We start from the raw sequence: 10,056 nt of genomic DNA on the forward strand, positions 1-10,056 counted from the left end.
CGAGAAAAAAGATAAACGCTGGTGCCACCAGGCATGGCAAAGGACAAAGGCGGACTGAGACTGCCGCGAGGACACACCAAAAAAACATAGTATTTTTTTGGGTGAATGGGGGAAGGGGGGGGAAAAATTGGTCGAAGGACCCTGAGCATAGGCGCGAAAAAAGCGAGCCAATTTCGAAAAGGGGACGGGGGCGGCACGGGTGGCAGGAAAGAATGCAGAAACCGGGGGCCAACAGCAGTGCCGATGACCAAAGCGACCGGAACGGCCGCGAGAACACGCAAAACAAAAAAACAAAACAAAACAAGGGGGACATTTGGAAGATGGGGGAGAATGCTTCAGGGACCGGCGAGTATGCAGGGGTCGAACAAAGGTCGGAAAAAGGGGGACGGTGCCAGCACGGGGGCAGCGAAAAAAGCAGAAAACACTGGAGGCCACAGCAGGGCACGAAGGAGGACCAAAGCGAGCAGGACCGGCACCGCGAGAAAACCCACCAAAAAAAAAAGAAAAAAAGGGGAGGGGGGGTGTTGTGTGAGGTTGAAAGGGGGGGAAACAGTGGCGGGTACGCGGCGAGGGCGACAAAGGCGGGAAAAAAAAGGGACGGGGTCACGGGGGCAGGAAATCAGCATACAACCTGTGGGGCCAACAACATGGTCCGAAGGACCAATCGACCGGGAGGGCTGCGTCTAGCAAACACAAACAAAAAGAAAAATAAATAAAACAGGGAATTGCGAGGGGGGGAAAAAGGAGCAGGACGCGGAGTGTCACTACTCCGAAAAGAAAACCGACAGATGATACCGCTAAACCGAGGTGTCGAAACAGGCGAAAAAGGACGGGGAACGGGGGCCACGGTGGGGCAGAAAAAAGCAGAAAACCGGGGGGGGCCAAGAGAGCGGGGCCCAAAAAAAAGGACCGAAAGCGACGGACAGGGCGCGCCGGAGAAACACACGAAAAAAAAAAAAAAAAAAGGGGGAGGGGGAAGGGGGGGGGGGAAAAAAGGGCGGGGGGGGGGAGGACGCGGGCGAGATGCGGCAAAAATTGCGAAAAGGGACGGGGTCCGGGCACTTTGCAAAAAAAGCAGAAAACCAGGGGGCCAACGAGCAGGGCCCGGGGAAGGACCAACAGCGACGGGGACGGCCGCGAAAACCCACAAACAAAAAAAAAAAAAAAAGGGGGGAAGGGGGGGAAGGGGTGGAGGGGGCAAAGAGGGCACGGACCGGATCGGCCTGACCAAGAGGCCGAAAAAGTGCGAAAAAGGGACGGTGGGCACAGGGGGGCAAAACAAGCACGAAAAGCAAAAAACCTGGGGCGCAACAGCAGGGCCGAATACGACAAGCCCCCGTACGGACGGGGCGGCCCTCGAGAAACGCACCGAAAAAACAAGCAAAAAAAAGGGCCTTTGGGAAGGATGAGGAAAAACAAAAGAGCTTGACCGGCGAAAGGTTTGGTTCGAAACAATGCGAAAAGGGACTGGTGGCCAGTGCTGCAGCAACAATCAGAAAACCTGTTTCAGAGCATGGGCCGATCCGAAATCGGACCGGGGGGGGGGGGGGGAGGGGGACTTCCTCTAGAAACACACAAAAAAAAATAATAAAAAAAGAGGGGGGGGGAGGGGGGAAAGGTGTGGGAAAAAGGGGCAGGGACGCGGCCCGGGATATGGGCGAAAAAGTGCGAAAAAGGGACGGGGGCACGGGGGCCAGGAAAAAAAGCCAGAAAACCGGGTGGCCAAGAGCAGGGGCCGAAGGGACCAAGCGACGGACAGCCTCGAGAAACTAAAAAAAAAAAAAAAAAAAAAGGGAAGGGGGGAAGGGGGGGAGGGGGGGAAAAGGCAAGACCGCGAGGAGAGCAAAAAGGGCGAAAAAGGGACGAGGGGCACGTGGGTCAGAAAAAAGCAGAAAACCGGGTTTGTCCAACAGCAGGGCCGAAGGACCAAAGCGACGGACGGCCGCGAGAACACACAAAAAAAAAAGAAAAAAAAGGGGAAGGGGGGAGATGGAAAAAGGGCAGGACGCGGCGGGCGAGGCGACAAAGGCGAAAAAGGGACGGTTGCCGATCTTGGGGCAGAAAAAAAGCAGAAAACCGGGTGTCCCAACAGCAGTGGCCGAGGACGCCAAAAGCGACGGACCGGCCGCGAGAAACACAAAACAAAAAGAAAAGAAGAAGAAAAGTTGGGAGGGAAGTGGGTGCGGGGGAAAAAGTGCAAGACCCGGCGATATGGCACCAAAGGTTCGAAAAACGGTGACTTTTTCACGGGGCAGAAAAAAGCAGAACAACCCTGTGTCCAACAGCAATGGGCCGGAAAAGGGACCAAGCGGACGGACGGGCCGCGAGAAACACCAAAAAAAAAAAAAAAAAAACAAAATGGGGGATGGGGGAAGGTGGGTGAAAAAGGTCATACCGCGAGACGGCGCGCAAGGGCGGAAAATTCGGGGAAAAAGGGAGACGGGGGGCACGGGGCAGAAAAAAGCAGAAAACTGGGCCAAGAGCAGGGCCGAAGGTACGCAAAGCGACTGACGGCCGCTAGAAACACACTAAAAAAAAAAAAAAAAAATGGGGAAGGGGAAGCGGAGGGGGAAAAATGGCGGGACCGGCGAGAGCGAAAAAGGTCGAAAAGGGGGACGGGCACTGGGGCAGAAAAAGCATCAAAACCGGGGGCCATACCAGGCCGAAAGGGACCAATCGCGACGGACGGCCGCGAGAACACCAAAAAAAAAAAAAAAAAAAGGAAGGGAAGGGGGAAGGGGGGGGAAAAAGGGCGGGACCGTCGAGGGGCGAAAAAGGGGCGAAAAAGGGACGGGACACGCGAGCAGAAAAAAAAGCAGAAACCGGGGTGGCCAAGAGCAGTGGCCGAGGGACCAAAGCGGGGGACGGCCGCGAGAACACAAAAAAAAAAAAAAAAAAAAAAGGGGGAAGGGGAAGGGGGGGAAAAGGGCGGGACCGGGCGGAGAGCGACAAGGGCGAAAAAGGGACGGGTTCACGGTGTAGAAAAAAGCATAAAACGGGGGGGCCAACAGCAGGGCCGAAGGACCAAAGCGGACGGACGGCCTCTAGAAACACCAAAACAAAAAAAAATCAAAAAAAGGTTTGGGGAAGTGGAAGTGGGTGGGGGAAAAAGGGCCATGACCGCCGAGAGGCACAAAGTTTGCGAAAAGGGACGTTGGCACGGGGGCCAGAAAAAAATCAGAAACCTGGTGGGATTCCACGACAGCAGGCCGAAGGGACCAATCGACGGGGAGGACGGGCCGCGAGAACACAGCCACAGAAAAAAAAAAAAAAAATGGGGGAAAAACTTGGGAAGGGGGGGGGGGGGAAAAAGGGCACAGACCAGTGACCCGAGATCGACAAAGGTGGGAAAAAGGGACGTGACTTGGTCACTTTTGTCAGAAAAAAGCATAAAACCGTGTGGCCAAGAGCAGGGTCCGAAGGAACCAAATCGACTGACTGCCGTGCCCCCCCGCATTACGACAAAACACAAAAAAAAAAAAAAAAAAAAAGTGGGAATGTGGGAAGGGGGTGGGACAAAGGGTCGGGACGCGGCGATATGGCGAAAAAGGTCGAAAAAAGGGACGGGTGCACGTGGTAGCAGACAAAAAGTCAGAAAACCTGTTGGTGTGGCCAACGAGCAGGTCCGAGGACCAAAGCGGACGGGGACGGCCTCGATAGAACAACACACCCAAAAAAAAAAAAAAAAAAGGGGTGAGGGTGGAAGGGTGGTGGGGAGGGGGGGGAATATGTGGGCAGGGACCGCGAAGATGCGAAAAGGGTTCGAAAAAGTGGACGGGTCACGGGGGCAGAAAAGCAAGCAGAAAACCTTTTCCAAACAGGGCATGGCCGAAGGACCACAAGCGGACTGGGGACAGGCCCGCTAGAACCACAAAAAAAAAAGTTAAAAAAAAGAGGGGGGAATGTGGGGAAGGTGTGGGGGGGGGGGGAAAAACGTGCAGTTGACCGGCGAGAGGCGAAAAAGTGCGGGCGAAAAAGTGACGGTTGGTCACGGGGGCAGAAAAAATCATAAAACCGGGGGCCAAAGTACAGGGCCGAAGGACCAAAGCGACGGACGCCCGCTAGAAGACACAAAAAAAAACAAAAAAAAAAAAAGTGGGGAAGGTGGGGGCAGTTGGGGGTGGAAAAAGGGGCAGGACCGGCGTAGAGGCGAACAAGGGCGGGAAAAAAGTGACGGTTTTCAGGGCATTGGGGAAGAAAAAGTGGGCAGAAAACCGGTTGTGCCAACAGCAGGGCCGAAGGACCGAAAATCGACGTGCCGGCCTCTAGAAACACAAACAAAAAAAAAAAAAAGTGGAAAAATTTGGGAATTGGAAGTGGGGGGGAAAAAGGGCAAGACCGGCGGAGGCCGCACAAGGGGCGAAAACGTGACGGGTGGTCCACGGTGGCAGAAAAAAATCATAAAACCGGTGTGCCAACAAGCAGGGCCCGATGTACCAAATCGCTGGACGGCGGCCTCTATAAGAACACAACCAAAAAAAAAAAAAAAAGAAACAGTGGGAAACTAAGTGGGAATGGGGGTGTGGGAAGTGTGGGGCACCAAAAAGGTTCAAGACCGGCGAGCTGCGAACAAGTCGAAAAGGGACGGGGGCACGGGGTCAAGAAAAAAATCAGAAAACCCGGGGTTGCCCAAGACAAGGCAGTTGCGCGAAGTACCAAATCGACTGACTGCCTCTAGAAACACAAAAAAAAAAATAAAAAAAAATTTGAATTTGGAATTTTTTGAAAAATTTCATGACCGGCGATATGCGAACAAACTTTTTCGATAAAGTGACTTTTTTCACTTTTTTCAGAAACATCAATAAAACCTGATTTTCCAACAGACTTTCCTGAGTACCAAATCGACTGACTGCCTCTAAAAAACACAAAAAAAAAAAAAAAAAAATGTTGAATTTGGAACTTTTTGAAAAATGCAGACCGCGATAAGGCGACAAATTTCGAAAAAGTGACTTTTTCACTTTTTCAGAAAAAATCAGAAAAACCTGTTTCCAACAGCATTTCCGAAGTACAAAATCGACTGACTGCCTCTAGAAACACACAAAAAAAACAAAAACAAAAAATTTTGAATTTGGAATTTTTTTAAAAATTTCAGGAACACGTTGCGAAATTCGAAAAAGGACGTTTCACTGGGCAGAAAACAGAAACCTGTTTCCAGAACATTTCCCGAAGTACGAATCGAACTGACTGCCTCTAGAAATACACAAAAAAAAAAAAAAAAAAATTGAATTTTGAATTTTTTGAAAAATATCGTGAACGCGATTTTCGAAAAGGCGAAAAGGGACTGGTGCACTTTGTCAGAAAACATCATAACCTGGGGGCCAAGAGAAGTTCCGATACGAAATCGACTGCTGCCTCTAGAAACACAAAAAAAACAAAAAAACAAAAAAAAAGTTGAATTTTTTGGAAAAGATGTTCGTGACCGGCGATGTTCCGAAAATTCGAAAAATGACTTTTTTCACGTTTTTCAGAAAAATCATAAACCTGGTTCAGAGCATTTCCGAGTACGAAAGCGACTGCTGCCTCTAAAACACCCCAACACAAAAAACAAAAAAAAAAAACAATTGATTTTGATTGTTGAAAAATTTCATGACCGCGTATCGAAAATTTTGAAACAGTGACTTTCACTTTTTCAGAAAAATTCATAAAACCTGTCCAAGACGTTCGAGTACGAAATCGGACTTTACTGCCCTAGAAACGCAAAAAAAAAAAAAAAAAGGGGAAGGTTGAATTTTTTGAAAAGTGCTTGACGCGAGAGCGAAAAATGTCGAAAAAGTGACTTTTTCACTTTTTCAGAAAAAATCATAAAACCTGTTTCCAAGAACATTTCCGAAGTACGAAATCGACTGACTGCCTCTAGAAACACACAAAAAAAAAAAAAAAAAATTTGAATTTCGAATTTTTTGAAAAATGTCTTGACCGGCGATATGCGAAAAAATTCGAAAAAGTGACTTTTTCACTTTTTCAGAAAAAATCATAAAACCTGTTTCCAAGAGCATGGCCGAAATGCGAAATCGGCTGACTTCCTCTAGAAACACACAAAAAAAAATAATAAAAAAAATTTGAATTTTGAATTTTTTGAAAAATTTCTTGACCCCGGCGATTTTCGAAAATTTTCGAAAAAGTGACTTTTTCACTTTTTCAGCATTTCCGAATTACCAAATCGACTGACTGCCTCTAGAAACACGAAAAAAATCAAAAAAAATATTTTTTGAATTTTGAATTTTTTTGAAAGAAATTGCTTGACCGGACGATATGCAAAAATGTCTAAATAACGTGACTTTTTCACTTTTTCCAAAAAACATAAAACCATGTTTCAATAACATTTCCGAAGTACGAATCGACTGACCCCTCTAGAAACAAAAAAAAAAAAAAAGGGGAAGTGTGAATGGGTGTGAAGAAGAGTGCGACCGGCGATAGCAAAAAGTGTCTAAAAGGGACTTGTTCACGTTTCAGAAAAAATCATAAACCGGGTGCAAAACATTGCCAGGTCCAAAATCGACTGATTTCCTCTAGAAACACAAAAAAAAAAAAAAAAAAAAAAAAAGGGAGGTGAATTTTTGGAAAAATTTCTGGACGCGTGGCGAAAGGGCGAAAAAGTGACTTTTGCCACTTTGTATCATAAAAGTCATAAAACCTGTTCCCAAAAACGGCCGAGGACACTCGACTNACTGCCTCTAGAACAAAAAACAAACAAAATTGTGATTTTGAATTTTTTGAAAATTTCTTGACCGCGATACGAAAGGTCGAAAAGTGCTTTTTTCACTTTTCAGAAAAAATCATAAAACCTGTTTCCAAAACAGTACGAATTACGAAATCGACTGACTGCCTCTAGAAACACAAAAAAAAAAAAAAAAACATTTTGATTTTAGAATTTTTGAAAAATGCTTGGACCGGCGCTTTTCGCAAAAGGCGAAAAAGTGACTTTTTCACGTTGTCGAAAAGAGCATAAACTGTTGCCAAAGAGCATTTCCGAGTACGAAATTCGACTGACGTCCGCGCGAAACACACAAAAAAGACGAAAAAAAAATGGAATTTGGATGGTGTTGGAAAATCATGACCGCGATATGCGAAAATTTGCGAAAAAGTGACTTTTACACTTTTTCAGAAAAAATCAGAAAACCTGTTTCCAAGAACAGTTCCGAAGGACAAATCGACGGCGCCGCGAAAACACAAAAAAAAAAAAAAAAATTGAATGGGAGGAGGGGAAAAAGCTGGACCGGCGAGTGGCGAAAAAATGCGAAAAGTGCCTTTTTCACTGGTTCAGAAAAATAAAAACCTTGGCCAAGAGCAAGGCCGATCCGACTCGACGGACTGCCTCGAGAACACACAAAAAAAAAAAAAAAAAAAAATTGAATTTGGAAGGTGGTGAAAAAGGCGGGACCGGCAGGTTCGAAAAAGGCGAAAAAGGATCGGGGGGGCACGGGGGGCAGAAAAAGCAGACAACCGGGGCCAAAGCAGTGCCGAATTAAACGAAATCGACGGACGGCCCGAGAAACACAAAAAAAAAAAAAAAAAAGGGAAGGGGAAGGGGGGAAAAGTGCAGGACCGCAGCAGGCCAAAAAGTGGAAAAGGACTGGCACGGGGGCAGAACAAGCGCAGAAACCGGGGGGCCAAACAGGGCCAAGGGAAAAGCGGCGACGCCTCTAAAACAAAAAAAAAAAAAAAAAAAGGAAGGGAAAGGGGGGAAAATTGCGTGGACGCGCGGATATAGGCGAAAAAGGCGAAAAGGGCGGGTGGCACGGGTTCAGAAAAAATCAGAACCTGGGCCAAACAGGGCCGAAGACGAAAGCGACGACTCCCCGAGAAACACCAAAAAAAAAAAACACGGGAAGGGGGAGGGGGGGGAAAAAAAGATCTTGACCCGAGTAGAGCACGAAAAAAGCGAAAAGGACACGGGGGCACAACTGCAGAGATGCAGAACAACAAAACATCATCCAAAACCGTGCCAGGAGCAGGGCGAAGAAAGGGCGGACTGCCTCGATAACCACAAAAAAAAAATAAGAAAAAAAAAATGAGTGGGGAAGGGGGGGAAAAAAGGGCTTGACCGGGGATGTTGCGAAAAAGTCGGAAAAAGGGACTTGGCACGGTGTGGCAGAAAAAAGCACAACGGGGGGCCCAACAGCAAGTTCCGAAAAAAAAATTCCACTAATTACACAGCGCGGACGCCCGAAAACAAAGAAAAAGCAAAAACATACATTGTTCGAAAGGGGGAATTGGCGGGAAAAATGGCTGGACCGCGAGAGCGAAAAAAATGGACGAAAAAGTGGAACTGTGGCACGGGGGCAAAAAACAAAACCGGGTGCCAAACATTGCCGAAGGACGAAAGCGACTGACGTCCCGCGAAAACCACAAAAAAAAAAAAAAAAAAAAAAGTGAATTTTGGAAGGTGGTGGGAAAAAGGCGGGGACCGGCGATGGGCGAAAAAGGTCGAAAAAGGACCGGTGTTCACGGGTTCATAAAAATCACTAAACCCTTTTCCAAGAACCATTTCCCGACGTACGGAATCGACTGACTGCGCTAGAAAAAAAAAAAAAAAAAAAAAAATTTTGAATTTTGAATTTTTTGAAAAATTTAAAAAGTGACTTTTTCACTTTTTCAGAAAAAATCATAAAACATGTTTCCAAGACCATTTCCGAAGTACCAAATCGAATGACTGCCTCTAGAAACACAAAAAAAAAAAAAAAAAAAAATTGAATTTTTTGAAAAATTTCTTGACCGGCGATATGCGAAAAATTTCGAAAAAGTGACTTTTTCACTTTATCAGAAAAAATCATAAAACCTGTTTCCAACAGCATTTCCGAAGTACCAAATCGACTGACTGCCTCTAGAAACACCAAAAAAAATAAAAAAAAAATTTTGAATATTGAATTTTTTGAAAAATTCTGCCCGGGCGATTCGAAAAATTCGAAAAAGTACTTTTCACTTTCAGAAAAAATCATAAAACCTTTTTCCCAAAGAAATTTCCGAAGTACCAAATCGAATGACTGCCTCTAGAAACACAAAAATAACAAAAACAAAATATTTTTCTGAATTTTGAATTTTTGAAAAAATTCATGACCGGCGATTTCGAAAGAATTCGAAAAAGTGACTTTTCAGTCAGAAAAAATCATAAAACCTGTTTCCAAGAACATTTCCGAAGTACGAAATCGACTGACTGCCTCTAAAAACACAAAAAAAAAAAAAATAAAAAATTGAATTTGAATTTTTTGAAAATTTCTTGGCCGGGCGATTTCGAAAATTTCAAAAAAGTGACTTTTCATTTTCAGAAAAATCCAAAACCGTTTCCAACAGCATTTCCGAAATACCAAATCGACTGACTGCCTCTAGAAACCAAAAAAAAAAAAAAAAATTTTTTTTTGAATTTTGAATTTTTACGAAAAATTTCATAACCGGCGATATGCGAAAAATTTCGAAAAAGTGACTTTTTCACTTTTTCAGAAAAAATCATAAAACCTGTTTCCAAGAACATTTCCGAAGTACGAAATCGACTGACTGCCTCTAGAAACACAAAAAAAAAAAAAAAAAAAAAATTTGAATTTTGAATTTTTTGAAAAATTTCTTGACCGGCGATTTTCGAAAAATTTCGAAAAAGTGACTTTTTCACTTTTTCAGAAAAAATCACAAAACCTGTTTCCAAGAACATTTCCGAAGTACGAAATCCTGACTCCTCAGAAAAAAAAAAATAAAAAAAAAAATTTTTGAATTTGAATTTTTTGAAAAATTTGTTGACCGGGGGTTCAAAATTTTCGAAAAATGACTTTTTCCCCTTTTTTCAAAAAAAAAAAAAACCTTTTCCAAGCTTTCCCGAAGAAAAATCGATGATTCCCTAAAACAAAAAAAAAAAAAAAAAAAAAAAAATTTTTTTTGAATTTTTGAAAATTTTCTTGCCGCGTTTTTCGAAAATTCAAAAAATGACTTTCACTTTTTCAAAAAAAACAAACCTGTTTCCAACAGCATTTCCGAAGTACAAAATCGACTGACTGCCTCTAAAAACACCAAAAAAAAAAAAAAAAATTTTTTTGAATTTTGAATTTTTTAAAAAATTTCATGACCGCG

The 10,056-nt window shown here is 44.4% G+C and overlaps 1 long non-coding RNA gene across 1 annotated transcript; it reads right to left on the bottom strand.

Annotated features, from left to right (window-relative positions):
* Positions 1 to 5,766: 5,766 nt before the first annotated feature.
* LOC134444725 (uncharacterized) lies at positions 5,767 to 9,185 on the bottom strand. The gene is made up of 2 exons (XR_010034080.1): positions 9,116 to 9,185; positions 5,767 to 5,980 (listed from the first exon to the last, which is right to left on the bottom strand). It is a non-coding gene; the product is annotated as an uncharacterized LOC134444725 (long non-coding RNA).
* Between the last annotated feature and the right edge of the window lie 871 nt (positions 9,186 to 10,056).

Source organism: Engraulis encrasicolus, unplaced genomic scaffold, assembly GCF_034702125.1.
Source record: "Engraulis encrasicolus isolate BLACKSEA-1 unplaced genomic scaffold, IST_EnEncr_1.0 scaffold_696_np1212, whole genome shotgun sequence".
NCBI classification, from domain to species: Eukaryota; Metazoa; Chordata; class Actinopteri; order Clupeiformes; family Engraulidae; genus Engraulis; species Engraulis encrasicolus.